The sequence below is a fragment of the Mus musculus genome, chromosome X, assembly GCF_000001635.26.
Source record: "Mus musculus strain C57BL/6J chromosome X, GRCm38.p6 C57BL/6J".
Lineage (NCBI taxonomy): Eukaryota > Metazoa > Chordata > Mammalia > Rodentia > Muridae > Mus > Mus musculus.
The window spans coordinates 60,898,164-60,916,867 of record NC_000086.7 but is presented as its reverse complement, the minus strand read 5'-3'; positions in this window follow the sequence as shown (position 1 = coordinate 60,916,867).

The window sequence follows — 18,704 nt, the reverse complement described above, 5'->3', positions numbered from 1 at the left end:
GACTAGACTGCAAATCCTAAATTGTAGCTCTTTGGACACCTTTCCCAGTTCATACTACTTCCCTTCCCAGCAGCTCTGAAGTAATTCTCTAAGGGATAATCTTCACATATACTGACACTGTCATTTCTCACTGGTCCAATGACTGATAAAACTACTGTGCAATGTGAGGCGGAAACAGAAAAGTCAAGAAATACGAACTCCACATGCCACCTCCATAGGGACAAACACACACGCACACATGTACACACCCACTCCCTACACACACATACACACACACACGCACACGCACACGCACACACACACACACACACACACACACACAGAAAGACAGACAGAGACTGACAGAGATGGAGACAAAGACAGAGAGAAAGACAGCATGACAGACAGCGTTTCAAACGGAGCCACTGTTCTGGAGCAGTGTTAATTGACTGTGAGATCAGAGCAATCTGAAGTCAAATTCCAGAGGAGCACACTTGCACAAATCTGTGATCCCAGCACTTGGCAGGCTAAGGCAAAAGAATTGCAAGTCTGAGAAAAGCTTGCATTCCATAGATAGATGCTGTCTAAAACTAAAATAAAATAACTAGTTCAACACCAGCCCAGGATATATAAGATCCTGCTACAAAAACTAAACAAAAGAAAATGTGATTCTTCTCTATATTTAAGATCTAGGGAGCTCACTGAATGTGGACTTTTATCTCACAATTTGCTTTTTAACTTTAATTACTAAGTTTGTTTTGCTGTGCTAGGGAATGGGTAAGCATTCTACACTAAGTTGCATCCTTGGTCCTCAGTCCATCATAATAGCATACAGACCTCTACAATGAAACTGACAAAATATACTGAATCCTAAATGCTTTCAACTTTCTGCAGATTAGCCGCTGAAAACAGAGCTCTTGGAAATAGGAAGTTTAGAAAATGAATAAGAGCTGGAGAAAACAAACAAACCACCAGGACAAATCTGGTGATATTTTAGAATATTTGTTATCACTCCTGCAATTACATGAAAAACTCTATTTCCTGACAGCGATACATTTGAATTAACAAAATCGTTGCAGGATGAACTTACATGTAATAAAGACATTTCTAGCCAGGCGTGGTGGTTGGTATGCAACCATAATTCCTACCCTGGAGGCTGGGAAGGAACTTGCAATAATAAATTCAAGGTAAACTAGGCCTCACCAAAGGAGCCTCTTTTCTTCATTTTAATTTCTAATACCCTGATATGAAACACAAATTATTTCCTAAAACAGAAAATAATTCTATTTCAATACATGAATGTCTTGAATTAAAGGTTCACTATCGATCTATTGTTTTACTAAGCAAATAGAATTTTTTTGCATACATTTTTCTCAATTTCATAAATGTGGATACATGGCCACAATAAAAAAAAAAAACTAACCATCTTAACATAGAAATAAGGTGGGAATGGAAAAACAGACTTGGATTATGAATTTTAAAAAAAAAATAGAATAATTGCAGCCAGTATGTCATGACAGATACAAATCGGGCATCGTTTTAATCAAACTGAATTTAGATGATAGACTTTCATGGAAAACCTAATTTACTTTGAATTCCCCGGTCATGACTTGTGCACGCTTTACACGACAAGGTTAAAGAGATTACATCTGGGTTCCCGTCAGCAGCACCTGCTGGTTAGTTCTCCGCACGCTGATTTAATGAGAGGTCAAGCGCTGTCTGTCCAGAGGACTTCTGTATCAGGCAGGTGATGGGAAGAAGTCTTCATTTCCGTGGCAGTTGGTGCTGGGGCTTTCACAACTGATGTATCATCATCCCAGCATTTACAAACTATCTTGGCATTTGTCACCATACTAAACTTAGAAGCAAAAAAAAACACAATCAAAGCTTTTTTTTTTCCAGTACAAAGAAGGAAGAAATGTTCTTCTTTTTGTGGCTTTTTCAAAACTGACTTACATGTATTTCTTAAAAGTACAGTCATTGTAGAAAAGTATATGTCTATGTGACACAATGCCATACGCAATTACATAAAGTAATGTCCAGATGGCAGGAGAATTCATTAACAACTTCTTATGCTTCATAAACAGGGGAAGACAATACAGAAATCATTCATCCTAAAAATTCTAATCCAATTTTAAAAATAATTTAAATTCATTAAAACAGTTTCTATTTTAATTCACAAGTTGTTCAGAGAAGAGCTTAAAGATGTTCCTGTAATTATTGTAACAGGAAGGGCTTTGAGCCATTAAAATAATCTCTGGCAATTCAGTGTGATTCCCCTTATTTATGCAGCACGCTTTTCTGAGTGTGCCTAAGTCCCGCTTTGCCTTTACAGAAATGGTCACTTCTAAGCAGTGTATCACAAAGAGGCTCAAATTCCAAAATCAATCAAGCCATTTTGCCAAAGACGGAGGATTTACAATCGAGTAATCTGTAATCATATAGATGTTTTTATGATAATTATCTTCCTTTTGAGCACACATTTGTGACCAAGACTATGGGGGGGGGGGGGACGAGGTAGATATAGTTTGTGGTATTTTATTAGGATGAGACTGAGAAATCCCAAGCATTTTATTTTTATATTAAAACCCACTTTTGCCCAGGCCCTGCTCATACATCACTGTACAATACTGACAACTGGACACAGCTCTTGACAAATCACAGTTTAAATATTCATTTTGAGTATGCATAAAAATTATAGTAAGAAGATGGGCAATTTTCTCAACAGGCCTATCATAATCATGAGAAGAACTGATTATTCGTGGTAGGGGATACAGGATGAACAGGTGTTTGGGCTCAAGAGAATACATTAATTTTTCCAATTTCAACAACTGAGATCTTTACTAAAGATGATAGAAGTTTTCTTTTGCCTGTGCCTTTGAGAGAAGCAGATATGAGTATAGTAGGCTAAGCTGAGATGTTCTGAAGACACTTCATACAGATGGTTTATCTACTTCAAAATGTATTTTTAGCCTGTGATTCTTTGTTCACTAGTGTGCATCAGCTTCTATACAATCTCCATTTCTTTCTCACAGAGAGCTGTCACCAGACTACCACACCAAAGTAAAGGTTCTAACTCTCCTGGCATCTGGCACAACCCTCTAACTGCTTGAGATAAGTCCAAAGGGAAGTCCATTCAGCCACAAGCAGTGCAAAGGCATGTGATAGGTAATAACTTAGAAGTAAGCTGTATTGACAATCCACCCAATGTTTAAATCAAACATTTAAAACTAGTTCAAAAGTCAGACCAGAGAAGTTTAATTTCAGGACAATTTCTTTGAAAGCAAAGAAGCCACCTCGCTAAGTCAATTTCTGACAGAATGACAGTTTCTCCCGCCCCACATTCACAGCAGTGAGTGGATACAGGGGTCAACATGACAAACAGCATGATGCTAAAATGTTCCACAGTCTGAAGCATGCCTTGCCCAATTTTGAAAATATGTGAAAAGATAATAACAGAAATTTCCCACTTTTTTTTTGCTTCCAACATGCATGTTGTGTACTGACAAGAAAGGGAGAGGGGCTTGTGGGTATTGCATAGATTTCTAAAATTATGCCCTTTATGATCCTTCCTGTACCTCTGCGATAGAAGCATTAAGACTTGGTTGTACGGACTGGAGAGATGGCTCAGCTGTTAAAGACTAGGCTCACAACCAAACCCACAGAACTCCGTTGTACAGCATATTATTAACTGGGCAGATTTCCTTACTGCAGAAGTACATAGTTTGGCAGACTTTGCTTTAGCAGTCTCCACATTCAAACAATCAATTGCCTGTTGTAATTACCGCAGGGCATTAAAAAAGAAAAACAGATGAACATTATGTATCAATATCAACCCATCAGAATATAAAACTCAAACTATAAACTATTTTCTTGTCCTGCAGCTGCTCAAATGTGACATGTGCCCTTCTTTATAGAAGCCTGCAGATCAGAACGTGAGTCCTGGCTCTCAACCACTTAAGAAGGCACTGCCTTAAAGAGGTGAGATGTGGAGGGCAGCGAAATGGCCCAAAGAGCAATAAATAACCTCCCAAAGAAATGGACCTTGGACAGAGGCTTCAGTATGTACTCTGAGATGCTCATTTCCCCAAGATCACATGTGACTTTTCCCTAAAGCATTTGCCTAGAACCCTTTGGGTCGCATGGCAAAATCCTAGGATCAGAAATATTGTGACTCATTGTTAGCTTCTGGATTCCTTTTTGAAATACAGGCTGCCCCTTCTCAGCTCAGGCCAAGAACCAGAAAAGGTTGAATTCCAGGAAGTGAAAACTGCTTCCCTGCCAAAGCCATCCACTCTTCAGGTCCAGGTGACCTCCCAGGCATTGTGCTGGGGAGCAGCTGGTCAAGACTTCCCACTCCAGCCTCCTCCTCCCCTCTCCAACACCATCCCCTCTGTCCTCCAATCTGAAGAGGCAACTGCTTTCTGCAAACCCCACCACAAGGTGCTGAGGACATAGAGGCTCTGACATGAAGAAGCTCACATTCTTTTCACCAGGAAGCAGGTCAGAGCATTACACAGTGGCCAGGGCTGACAAAGAGTTCAGTACAGGAGGCTCTGCCCACACAGAAGAGATAGCCAGTAGTAGCTCTGCTCCCAAAGAAGATACACACTATCATCTGTGCCTTGAAGTACCTAAAAATGGAGCCTCCCCACAGATTGAAGTAATAAGGGAAAAGGGAATTGGCAACAGCAAAGCATGAGAGAGCAGGTAGGAGGTGGTGCAACAGGTGGATGGAAGTCCATACCCCCACCTCCATCCCAGCTTCCTAAACGTGCCAACAGAATGGCAGAGGCTTAGCAGAGAAGCAGGCTCCTGCTAAACACAAAGCATGGTGTCTCTTTTGTTTAGGATGTTTTCATAGAGCTTAAGGCAGTGTGTCATACTTTGAAGCAGTGATAGCCAAACAATTGGGTTTCTGCAGTGGAATCTCTTTACCCCACCACCAAAACAAAAGCCTCTACAAAAATCCCAAGAAGAAAAGAGACAATCAGAGCTGCTCCTGGTGAAGACTTCCAAAGGCCTTTCTGAAGACCCCAAAAGCTCCGTAGGCTATTCTGAGGAATTTCTTCCCATTACACCCTGAGACCCACAAAACAGCAACTACATCGTCCTCATATTCTTTTCTGATACTACCACACTGACCAATCAATAGCTTGAACTAAAGTGATCTAAATGGAAAAGCAATGTAAGAGATCAGAAAAGAAAAAGAGGTATACCAGAAAGCGGCTGGTTGTATCAAGGAACATTTAAGAATAAGTGACCAGGGGCTGGTGAGATAGCTCAGTGGGTAAGAGCACCCGACTGCTCTTCCAAAGGTCTGAAGTTCAAATCCCAGCAACCACATGGTGGCTCACAACCATCTGTAACAAGATCTGACGCCCTCTTCTGGAGTGTCTGAAGACAGCTACAGTGTACTTACATATAATAAATAAATAAATCTTAAAAAAAAAAAAGAATAAGTGACCTATCTCATGCAGTGACTGAAGGAACAGAAAAGTTGGGATGGAAAATGAAAAATGCTTCTCTCAAGTACCTAGAAGCCTGGTGCAGAGATAGGGAAAAGCGATCATTGAGACCCTCTGTAATTAAAGCAAGATTTATGAAAAGTCAACATAGGCAACAACACAAAAAATGCACACAACAAAGGCTGCTTGGCAGACATAACACTAGATCTAAAACATCAAGGTCCTCTCGTTTTACTGAGAGGGAAGGAAAGCAACATAGGCCTCAGATAAATCACGAAGACACTTATATGCTCCATCCAAAGTTTTATCTTTGGTTGCAGATGTAGTTCAGTTCATAGACTGCTTACCTAGCATGTATGGGACCCTGGCTTTGATTCTCAGCACAGAATAAGTGGACATAGTGACACATGGCTGTAATCCAAACATTTTACCCAGGCCCAACAACCTGCAAAACTAACTGTATTCTTCATCATTCATTCATAAATTCATAGTCCCTATTCTATGCTGAGCACTCATATACAGTTAGAATGCATGAGAAACAGGTCATATCCTTAATCTTCTGCTATTTATATGCTGTCTGACTATGGGACCAGCAATAAACAGCATTTGGGAAGTAGAGGAAGCTCCATAGACCATGTTGAAGAATTTCTTCCCATTACACCTAGAGACCCACAAAACAGCAACTACATCTTCCTTATGTTCTTCTTTCTAACACTGTCACGCTGACTAATGAATAGCTTTGGGGAATCTAATCCAAACAGCATTTGGGAGGTAGAGGAAAGGATCAGAAAGTCAGGGTTATCCTTGGCTACATAGAAAGTTTGAGTCAAGCCTGGTATACATATGTATGAACATACATAAGTATATACGTCCATATGTAGAAGTGGAGAGCCAAGGAATAATTCAAAATAGGTACTCAAAAAGGGTTGGATATTAGAAAGCCTAGAATTTAAGAAGTTATTTTCATAAGCCAACTATTTTCATAAACCAGAGATTGTGAGACGATACCTTTGGGGTTAGAAAGCAAGCCATGGACTGAAGAGCTATAAATGAGTGAGGACTTGATTGTTCGCCTCTGGTTATTCTTCATCTTTCCAACAGGAAGCAGAGTATCACCTTCGCCTGGGGCTTCATGGTGGCATTAGTCAGATATTCAGTAAGCTCAGGAGCTGCAGGAAAGGAAGAAGAGAAGTGAGAGGAGGGAATGAGGAAGAAGAGAAAGAACCAGAAGGGTAGAAGGAAGAGTAAGGGAGAATAGAAGGGCATAGGGAAATGAGGAAAGGGGAAGAGGAGGGAAGTAGAGACAGATACATCTACCAGCTAATTAACCTGAAGCCAGCCTGGCCTGGAGGGGTGTCCAGGGTCTTTCATTTGCCTTTCTTCTTGGAAAGCAATTCTAACTTTTCCAAGTCTGCTCTCTTGCTGTCTTCTTGTAGTTACTATTGTGAAGGTCACGGCCTTCCTTTACTAATGCCTCCAAACTACCTATATGTTATACACTACCTATATGTTATACCTATTATCTACTCTATGGCTACAATGGACAAAAGCCAATGCTTTCTCTGTAATGAAGGGGCTACCTTACACACTTGATGAGTTTGCTACAGGGTTCCTCAGGAAGGAATTTACTCAACCAACCATACCAGTGTGCCTACTTCAGTATCTGGGTCTCAGGGTCACTAGCAAAACTTGCTGATTCCAATGACATCAGTACCCTTCATCAGAGCCATTCCCCCCACTCCCCAACATTAGCTGTTCAGCATGAAGAAGGGTTTCCCTAATTACACTCACTGCCTCCACTCCAAGTGTGACTCACTTGGGGACATACATCTACAAGGCTGGGTTGTTACAAAGATTAAATGAGATCACATATATAAATAATGCTTTAGCAGCCATTCCATCATAATAGCCATCATTATTATCATCAGCATTTATTCATTCAACCAAGCAGGCACTCAATAAATATTGATTGACTATATGAATGGATGAGTTAAAAAAAAAAAGTTTCTTCAAGCAGGCCAAGTTAACAAAAGGATGCAGGCAACTTCATACTTTCCAAGCCTGGCTACACATAGTCATACCTACTATCTGTTTAGGGCTCTTCCACTTATGGAGCCCTTTTACAAAAGGTTTATTTAAAAATTGTACACGATTCCTATGCCCAGCAGACATCAACACCCTTACCCTATTTTTCCCACAGTACTTATCATGTCTTCTCAGATGCTATATTTTAATTTTGTTTTGTTTACCTGTTTATTGCTGGTCCCACAGTCAAACAGCATATAAGCTATAGAAAATTAAGGATATTGCCTGTTTCTAATGCATTCTAAGTGCATGTGAATGTTCAGCATAGAATAAGGACTACGAATGAATGAATGAATGATGAAAATACAGTTAGTTTTGCAAGCTGTTAGCTCTGGGTAAAATGTTGGGTTGATTGGGAGTCAGGCTACATTTGAAAAGGATCAGTAAAGGCTGAGGTTAGAAATAAAATGGACCTGTTTACCACTGGCCTTAGTCTAAAAAGACCAAGGTGCATGTAAGAATCTCTCTTATGGAACACAGATTTATTTTATACTTCTGCTCTCAGGAGTACCCAGTTCTTCATTTACATATGGTATTTTAGAGTACACAGAAAGCTGTTTCTCTATCAGCCTCTGAGATGGTATCATTTCTAGTTTGCTCTTAGTTGCTATAATGAACCCTGATCAAGACTGACTTGGGGGGACAGGGTTTATTTATTTCATCTTAAAGCTTTCAATCTATCCTGGAAGAAAGGAAGGAAGGTGGGAACTTAAGGCAGGAACCTGAAGGCAGGAGTTGATGCAGAGACCAAGGAGGAGCCCTGCTTACTGGCTTGCTCCTCATAGCTTGCTCAGCCTGCCATTTTGTTTTGTTTTGGTTTTGTTTTGTTTTGTTTTGTTTTGTTTTGTTTTGTTTTGTTTAAATGCAAGCCAGGATCACCTGCTCAGGGATGGCATGACCCATGGTAGGCTGGGCCCGCCCTTGTTCTGTTTTGAATTGATTTTCTTTATGAGGTGAAAGATACAAATCTAATTTCATTCTTCTACTGCTAGAAATCCAGTTTTGCCATCACCATTTGTTGACTAGGCTATTTTCTCATCCATAGTATGTGTTTGCTTTCTTTGTCAAAAAATAAGCATAGCTTTGCCATTTATTCCCAGGTCCTCTATTCTGTTCCATTAGTCTTTCTGTCTATTTTTATGTCAATGTAGGATGTCTTTACCACTACAATGCTATAGTATAACATAAGGTGCAGTATCATTCTTACTCCTCATTATTGTTGTAACTATTCATGGTGTTTTGTAGTCTATCATGAATTCCCATATTATTTTTTCTAAGCCTGTGAAATATGACATGGGAATTTTGATAGGTATTGCATTAATTCTGTACATTAATTTTGGTGGTATAAAACATGGACTGTGGTCTCTTTTGCCGATAGTAACTGAACAAAATAAAGGAGGGGGTGGAATCAAGTTCTGGGGAGATGGCTTAGCAGGCAAACCCTTGCCACACAAGCAAGAAGACCTGAGTTCAGAATCCCAGCACCCATGTAAATGACGTCTATACAGCAATCCAGTGCTCAGGAGGCAGAGATAAGGTATCCACATAAGAAGCTGGCTGGCTAGACTAGCTGAAGCTGCAAGCTATAGATTCAAATGAGACACTGTGCCTTAATATTTAAAGTGGGGAACTACCAAGAAGATACTCGATGTTAAGTTCCCACCTTCCTTCCAGGATAGACTGAAAGCTTTAAGATGAAATAAATAAACCCTTTCCTCCCAAGTCAGTAACACACATGTGCACACATGTACATGTTTATACATACATGATCACTTATATACATGCACATACAAAACATAAACAAAACCTCCAACAACCTGTTAAAAATGGGGTCTCCTTTCTCATCAAGTGCTTTCTGGAGATCACGTGGTTTCAAATTTGCTGAATCTCACATCCCCAATGTCAAATGGACATTGTGGCTAGGGAAAATTGTAAATCCCTGCAAAATCAACTAGGGTAGAAACCCAGTTATGCTTGAGATAGGAAAGAAAAATAAAAACAACCATAAAGAATGAAAGACATGAATGAAGGAGCTGTCTAGGCATAAAGATTATCTACATTTTATGGTTGAAAAACTGAGGGATTGGAAGTGATTCCTTAAAGTAGCTAGATGATCAGGTGTGGTGGTCCACATCTGTAACCTCAGAACTTAAGAAACCCGTGTATTCCCTGAGAAGTGCCTCAGCATAGCTTGGGTAGGCAAGAACGAGCTAAGTGATCACCTGGATGCCATGGACTCTAACCTGGACCACCTGCAGACCATGATGACAAGCCATGGCTTCAGTGTGAACACCAGCACCCTGCTTGGCCTGTGCAGCGCCTCGGTGACCATGTGTGACATGAGTCTGCCTGACCTGGACAGTAGCCTGGTCGGCGTTCAGGAGCTTCTATCTCCACAAGAGCCTCCCAGGCCTATTGAGGCAAAGAAGAGTAACCCCGACTCAGGAAAGCAGTGGGTGCACTGCAGGGCTCAGCCTCTGTTCCTGCTGGACCCTAATGCTGTGAACTTTGAGCTGTGGGAGAGCTCCTACTTTTCTGAAGGAGATGACTACATGAACAGTCCCACCATCTCGCTTCTGGTGGGCATTGAACCCCACAAAACCAAGGACCCCACTGTCTCCTAGAAGCTTGAATAGTGCTACTGAATAGTCAAACACACTCCACCCCTGGGAGAAATATTCCACAGCCAAAACATTCCAACCCCCAAATCTGGCCATGTCCCCACCCTATCTTTTATATATATATATTTTTAATTAGGTATTTTCCTCATTTACATTTACAATGCTACCCAAAAGTCCCCCATACCCTCCCCCCAACTCCCCTACCCACCCACTCCCACTTTTTGGCCCTGGCGTTCCCCTGTACTGGGGCATATAAAGTTTGCAAGTCCAATGGGCCTCTCTTTCCAGTGATGGCTGACTAGGCCATCTTTTGATACATATGCAGCTAGAGTCAAGAGCTCTGGGGGGTACTGGTTAGTTCATAATGTTGTTCCACCTATAGGGTTGCAGTTCCCTTTAGCTCCTTGGGTACTTTCTCTAGCTCCTCCATTGGGGGCCCTGTAATCCATCCAATAGCTGACTGTGAGCATCCACTTCTGTGTTTGCTAGGCCCCGGCATAGTCTCACAAGAGACAGCTATATCTGGGTCCTTTCAGCAAAATCTTGTTAGTGTATGCAATGGTGTCAGTGTTTGGACGCTGATTATGGGATGGATCCTGGATACGGCAGTGTCTAGATGGTCCATCCTTTCGTCTCAGCTCCAAACTTTGTCTCTGTAACTCCTTCCATGGGTGTTTTGTTCCCAATTCTAAGAAGTCCCCACCCTGGGGGCTGGAGGGATGGCTCAGCGGTTAAGAGCACTGACTGCTCTTCCAGAGGTTCTGAGTTCAATTCCCAGCAACCACATGGTGGCTCACAACCATCTGTAATGAGATCTGATGCCCTCTTCTGGTGTATCTGAAGACAGCTACTGTGTACTCACATACATAAAATAAATAAATAAATAATCTTTAAAAAAAAAAAAAAAAAAAAAGAAGTCCCCACCCTATCTTAAAACCCTTCAAGAATATGGAGATGGTTTAGCGAGTTCCTGAAAAGGCCAAATATAATTAATAATAACAGTCATTTAAAGACTCTGGGGATTGATTAGAAGGCTACAACAAATTATAAAGGTCTTGTTCAACACAGTCTACAGAACCTCAGTGGTGTATGGATCATTCTCTACAGTAGAAGACTGGGGTATTCAAACTACAGTGACACCTCCATTATCCCAACAGCTGCACTTTATACAGACCATTGTACAGATTCATACATGTTGAAGATCCATTAAGTGAAACTCTGAGCACAAATTTATCAATGTTTCCTCCTAACCCCTAGCATTAATATGAAGTGAGAGGACAGAAATTATTTAGACTCTGGATATTATTATTATTATTATTATTATTATCAGAACTGTCTCATGGTTCTAATCTCCAGTTTCAGCATCCCTTCACCTATTAGCCAAGAATGTAGGCTTGTCCTCCTGATTCTCACTTCTCTGCTTTGTTAGAACAGCAAGGCCTAAGTTATAAGAAGCCCTAATGGACATGCTCATTTGGAAACCAGTTTTGCTTACTCTGAGACCCAAATCATTGAGGGCGCCAATCAGGTAGAACTCTGTTCAAAGTAGAAGGTGAAACACCTTTAGGGGCATATATAGTCTCTAATGAAGATGGATTGGTAACTGGAGACCTTTTTAATAAAAGAAATGGCCAGGCGGTGGTGGCGCATGCCTTTAATCCCAACACTTGGGAGGCAGAGGCAGGCAGATTTCTGAGTTCAAGGCCAGCCTGGTCTACAGAGTGAGTTCCAGGACAGCCAGGGCTACACAGAGAAACCCTGTCTTGAAAAACCAAAAAATGAAATAAAATAAAATAAAATAACCCATTCCTCCACAGAAATAAAGATTTTATCAGAGTATAGAGTTAGCAAAGAGAACGTGCACATATGTGTGGCCACGTGCCCTTTACTTCACTGCCTCCAAGACAAAATTCAGTATGATGGCCAGAGAACCAGCATAAGGGTGAAAGAGGAAATATTAGCAGGTCAGCCATGACCATGCCAGTACTAAGCTGCTATGTCTCATTCATTCTCCAAGTCTCATAGGCAATTCCAGAACTACACTTTGTGTGTGTGTGTGTGTGTGTGTGTGTGTGTGTGTGTGTGTGTGACCTCTTTTTTTATTAGATATTTTCTTATTTACATTGCAACTGTTATTCCCTTTTCTGACTTCACCTCTGAAAACCCCCTATCCCCTCCTCCCTCTCCTTGTTCCCTAACCCACCCACTTCCCTGTCCTGGCATTCCCTATACTGGGGCATAGAACCTTCACAGGACCAAGGGCCTCTCCTCTCATTGATTCCCGACAAGGCCAGAGCCATTGGCCCCTCCACATGTACTCTTTTTGGTGGCTTTTGTTTCTTTGGTTTGGGATAGGGTCTGTGTAGCTCAAGCTGGCCTCCAGCGCTTCAGCCTCCCTCTCAAGTAGCCATGTGTACTATCAAGCTGCAGTTGTGTAACAGCACACTCAGCTATCAAATCACAGATTTAGACTAGAGCTCTGAGGAGTTAAAGAAGACCTCCTAAGGATCCAGGCAGGATAGTAGGTGTGCTGGGCTGTTGACCAATTCTCTGTGTTTAATTTGTATCCATTGAGCCTACTTACACTTTCAGCAAGAAGTTTAACAGTCGTCAATTCATGCTAGATTTTGTGTTTCAGATGCAATGTCACAGACAAGCCATAAAACTATTTTTAATGTGAACTAAAGTCTCTCTGACTTATTAGAAATGATTTTTATAATATTCTAGGTCTTTCTCAAAGCCCTGTAAAGAACGATAAAGTTTTAATCTCTCCTAGTGATTACTGCTACTTTTTTTTCATTCCACTTGGCCAGTTGTGCCTATGTCTGAGGTGTTGGAGAAAGCATAAAAGCTGTGAAATTTGAACAAGGCCTCTTCTCTCATTCAACAGGACTCCTGATAAAATCGACAGAACAAGATTATTTTCTATTGGGCTCTGAAAGAAAAAAAAATTAAATTTTACATTTTTAAGCAAAAGTAAAAGCTGTAGAATCTAACTGTTCTTAGTTGTATGTATTGAGCAGCAGGCCTGCCTCTTTCATAGAGTTATTCTATGTCAGAATTAAACAGCAGAACTGTTTGTCACAATCCAAAGCACGTTGGTTCAGTGAGTACTCTCCAGAGAGCCTTGACACCAACAATCTCAAGCAACGATGCCAAACCAAGAAAGAGTGTCATACATGATTAGTTCAAATTTTTAAAATTCCTTTCAAAAAGGACTTCTTCAGATACTACAAGTAATTCCACAAACATCTACGCGGAGCCCTGTAAAGGCTAAGGAGAGTGGCACACGTTAAAAAGCGTGTTCAATTCTACTTGGTAGCTAAGAGGTCCCATGTAAGAAACAAGGCAGCTCGTAACTGAACTTGCTGTGTTAAGCGGATGTCAGGCACTTTCAGCTGTACTGGGAATCAAACCCCACAATGGCAAAGCTGCCTTTCAGTGAGATCAATAAACTGGTCCTACTCATCAGTTAACAACTGCTCATCCTGAAATGTAAGCCCAGATTTAGTACACCTCTGCAGTTGGGTCTCCTATTGGAACACAGAACTGAAAGCAAACAACTGATAACAGCTTTAGGAAGTCTCTGAAACTGACCAGAGCCACCCTGCTAGAAAAAGCAGAGCAAAGCTACAAAGAAAACTCTGAGACCAGACCAGCTGCCTACAAAAAGCAGAAACCTGCAGATATGTGCCTGGGAGAGGTTAAAATCATCTGAGTTACTTGGAAAGGACTCCGTCCAGCCTGTTGAGCTGCCTGCAGGCTCTGCATTGTGCTCCAGATCTCCAGCTTTGCGAGCTCTCACACGGAGGTGGGCTTCTGCTCCTATAAGTAATCCCTCAGTTTCATCTAGAACCCCAATAAAAATCATTGATAAACTAAAAGGGGGAGCAAATATTGGGGATACAGTTTAATTTCTTGACTAGGATTTCGAAAGCCCTAGGTTTCATTTTCAGCACCACAGAATAAAGACAGGCTCATCGATATATGCCTGTAATCCTAGCAGTATAGGAGGTGAAAATGGGAAGTACAGATATCCCTGTTCATTCTCAACTACATAGCAAGTTTAGGACAAGCCTAGGATATATAAGACCTTGTAGGAAAAAAAAAGGGGGGGGGGAATGGAAGCAGGGACGGATGGAAAGATGGGAAGAAATGGTGGAGGGTAAGCAAGTTTGCAGTTAGTGATGAATTAGGCTTTAATGCTTAATTCTTAGAGATTTACTAGAAGCCAATTAAATGTCAGTCCAGGCCATAAATGGAACCTGGGCAAGTCAAGGGAGGTACCTAGGACCCAACACGAAAGCAGGCAAAAGCCCTGCTGCATCATCCTGAACAAAACCCAAGCAAATATGTAGCCAGATCTCTGGCTACTAAAAGACCACAGTAATTTAACACATCTAAACCCCGAGTCTTGACTATTGAACACATCAAACAACTATATTGATTTTTAAGATTCTATCTAATCCAGGAGTACACTTTCAGGACCTTAACTATCTATACTAGTTACCTCGCTAGCTTTAATCCTGGCTTAGGAATTCACTCTCTTGCTACAATCTCAGACCTCTAGGGCCAGATGAAAAATAAAAATCGTAACCAAGCAAAAATAAGGATGATGATAATGATGACGAGTATGGTGATTGATGATGATGAGTGTACTTTAGATTTCTACTTCAGCATCACCTCAGAGAAGCTTTTCCTGATCACCCCAAAATATCAACTCCCATCACTCTCCACTCCCTCGTCTGCTTTGACCCCCACACAGTTGCTGATTCACGGATGCACTGGTGACTGCTATTCCTGTCCCCACCAGTGTGCAAGTGTCATGAGTGTTAGGACTTTGTTTAATCCACTGTGGTAACTAGAGGAATTAAAGTGTGCCATGCTATAGTAGATCTATAATAAAAAAAATACATCAACTATATAGTGATCACAATTGTATATGTCCCTGTGGTCCTGGAGCCTATCTATGGTCTAGTTATCATCTAAGCAAGACCTTACTGGTGCAATGGAAATCACCTGCACAATAATTGTGTCCTGGCACATTTCTTCTCAGACATTAGAAACACTTCGTTTTCTTCATTTTTAAAACATGGAGATGCTCAGATTCTACTTCTGTCAAAAAGAAAGAGAAGTAGCTCTTACTATTTGTCTTCTGAATATGTTGTCCCTTTGCAAAGCTGTTGTCAAAACCCAGGCTTATTTGCCATGGGGTCTGGTACTTTTCAAAACTCCAATTCAGTTGCCCACATTACATGCAGGATTCCACCTGAAATAAGTGTAGGTGTTGTAATACACAGACCAGACTCAAGAAAATACTTGAACAGTGCCTAGTCTGACAGCTTCTAGGCTCTGATGAGAAAGTACACTTTGCTAAATTCGGCCACTCCACCTCATCTACAGAAGGTAGCAAGTACTCCTGCAGCCAGTATCTATACAGCTCTGCGGAGAAGGACACTATCATCTGCAAGAGCAAGAGGAATGCTCTCCCCATTGCATACATTCTGCATTATAGGAGCCCAGAAGTAGGGAAGGAAAGTAAAGCAATTTGATTGTTAAGGAAGATTCCCTTCATCCAGCTGCCAAATAAATCAGATATGCTCTCTTCTCTTTGGGGGTGAAAAAAAAAACGCTTTTTAGCAGCTGTGTTCTGACATCCTTTTGAACAGAATAACAAAGAAGCAAAAGGTAAACATAATAATGTACTTGATATGAAAAATACGGTGGGAAGCCATGAAATAGTAGCATCCTTCTTTAAGGAGGGATGCATGCTGAAAGCAGGGGCACAGGGAACATTAAGGTGGCAATTTCTGGGGTTGTTCTTTTGGAAACACATAGCGATCCTACTGGCTCTACTCCCTGCCTCCCAAATTGGCCAGCAATCTCTCTTTAAATTTGTTTTGAAAGACAAAGGGAATGGATTCTGCCAGCCCAGTGACAAACCCACAGCCATAGTGTTATCTTATTTAAATGACTTTACAGTCCTGTAAAAATATGTCCTTATCTTGTGAATACATTGGTTATTTTGTGTTGTAGTTAAAAATGACCTAAAGGCATTTTCTAAGCATCATGGTAAACAGGGAGATCATAAACAAACCATGTTTAGCATTGCTGCTGCAGTTTCAGTATTTCAGATTTCCATAGCAATTTAGAAAGATCAAATCATTGGCATTCATTTTCAGAAGAAGTAAAGCCTTCTGAGCCTACAAAGCTAATTGAATGGTTTGAGAACATACGTTTACAAGACGCCTGGGCAACTATCACTCAATGTTTTCTTTATTCTCACTTTTAATATGTTGATGGTTTTATTTTACAACATAAACACCCAAATAAGAAAAATTCTTCTTCCATGCTAGATAATTTCACCAAAATGGTGACGGCAATATTTTTTTAAATGAAAATTTATCTAATGGCACGTAACCAATAGGGCTAGAAATTTTCAAGATTATATTCTTAAAGCACAGAGCTGTATGATTCAAATTGTGATCTAAAGGCCACTGCAAAATTACGAAGAGATGGAGTGAGCTCTGGGAACAATTAGAAACAATCCTGAAAGCTGCTCATTTATATCCCTCCCTGTTATCACCTCGTCTGGGTCTTTCAATGATGGACTAAGAAATGAAGGGGGGAGCAGGGTTTTCAATATGTCTTTTCTTTGAGAAACAATAAAAACATTAAACTTTATACATTGAAGTACCTCTGCACCGAATGGTAGCCCTTTCATGGGAGTCCAGCTTGGGTTTTGTCTGGGTGGGGAAGTAGGGAGGGAGACTGTGAATGCCCCCAGAGTCATTTAAAATATATAGTATTAGCTAATTGATGAGAGGACTAAAAACAATAGTAAGTAGGGAGCCTGGCTACGAGCCAGCAGCAAGGCTTTATGGTGAAAGCCAGTTTACATTAGAGGCCTGTTTTTCCCCTTTCCTTATATGAAATGAACAGCTGTAATTGAAAAGCAAGGAGCTCTATGGTTTATAGAAATAGGTGTTGTGAAGAGCCTTGGCCGTCTAATTTTCTTCCTATTGCAGGGCAGGCTTCCATTGTCTGTTTTTTAGAGCTAATTTCTTTTCTGATCAAAAGGCCCACGTCGTTGAAAAGGTAGTAATGACTATTCATTTGGCTGAAGCCTCCATTCTCCAGACTGCAAGCATTATTTAGAAATGGCTATTTCTTTCTAAAAGGAAAAGTTCATTTATGTCCTCTATAATGTCAATTAAAGTAGAATATATTTTAATTATTTATCCTCAGGAGGAACCTTTTAGGAACTTAATTTAGTATGCCTATGCTATGCAGACACTACAATATGCGAATGTGGAATGATATCTAGGTACATGGGTTTTATTTTATTTTACCACTAATGAATAGTTTATTTGCAAGTAATTAACAAGTTAAATCGGCACAATTAGTGTCGGATTTCTTTAATAATATAACTCATAAAAGGATAGTCATTGGAACTAGAAAATAAGGTTGGTTGTTGACTTTGTAAAGAAACCATTTCACAAAAGGGGTAGTTTTTTCCCCATTAGAAAGGGTATACTGAGACGTTCCTCGCGATGCACTTTCAAACGAAAGCTAGGCTGTGCGGGCAGAGAAAATATGTTCAGAAACGAGGGGAGATGGTGTTAATTACACAAACATCACATTAGCACAGCATCGAGGTCCCTTAATCTGTCGATGCTTTCTGGGGAAATGGAATTGGGGTGACAGCGGCCTAGAAGTCAAAAAAAAAAATGTGGACAAACCAGAACGGGCTTTGTCGCGAGGTCTGCCCCTCAACTCCAGTTTGCTGGATTGCAAGTCGACCGGATGGGCAGCACACTAACTCTTCCCAGTCCACCCCCACAGTCGCGCCCCGGGAGCTGTGCAAGCCGGTGGCCGAGACAGTGGCACTGGGGTGTTCGACAAGCTTGCTGGGCTAGCGCTCTCTCAGAGAGAAAGCCGCGGTGGGAAAGCGCAAGCCTGCAAGGATAAGCAGGGTCACTGAGGGCCCCCGGGGGCGTACCACTCCCAATCAGTCCAGATCCTTGCACAGGACCTTCCTCTTCCCTGGGAGCAGACTTCTCTGTGGATCTGCTAGGAGTTTGGGGTAAGTGAAATCCCGTTTGCTCAGTCTCAAGTCTTCTCTCAGACTGTTTCCAGTTTGCAATGCAGAGTGAAAAGGGCAAGATCTCACTCACTGTTGCATACTATACAAACAACTTAGCACATAATAAATGTAGGGTGGAAACTTAATGTAACCAAAGGAAATGCTGGGCCAAGAAGGAAAATAGAAAATCTGCGCATCGAATTCCATAGCTCTCGACTTTTTTAGAAAATGAAAACGTTTAGTAAAAAGAGAGAAGGAAAACATGGGATTAAGGACAGCTGAATCCTGCCTTGAGATTTATCCCCACCCCGACCCCCACCCCCGGAAAGCTCTACCCAAACCCTCTCAAAGCTAACAGGCATCGCCCGCGGAAGGAGCAGGTGAACCTGCACAGAGGCAGGGGAGATGCCTAGTCTGCATTGATTTTTCCAGGGAAGGGTAGTCAGGTCTAGTGGACTCCTACTC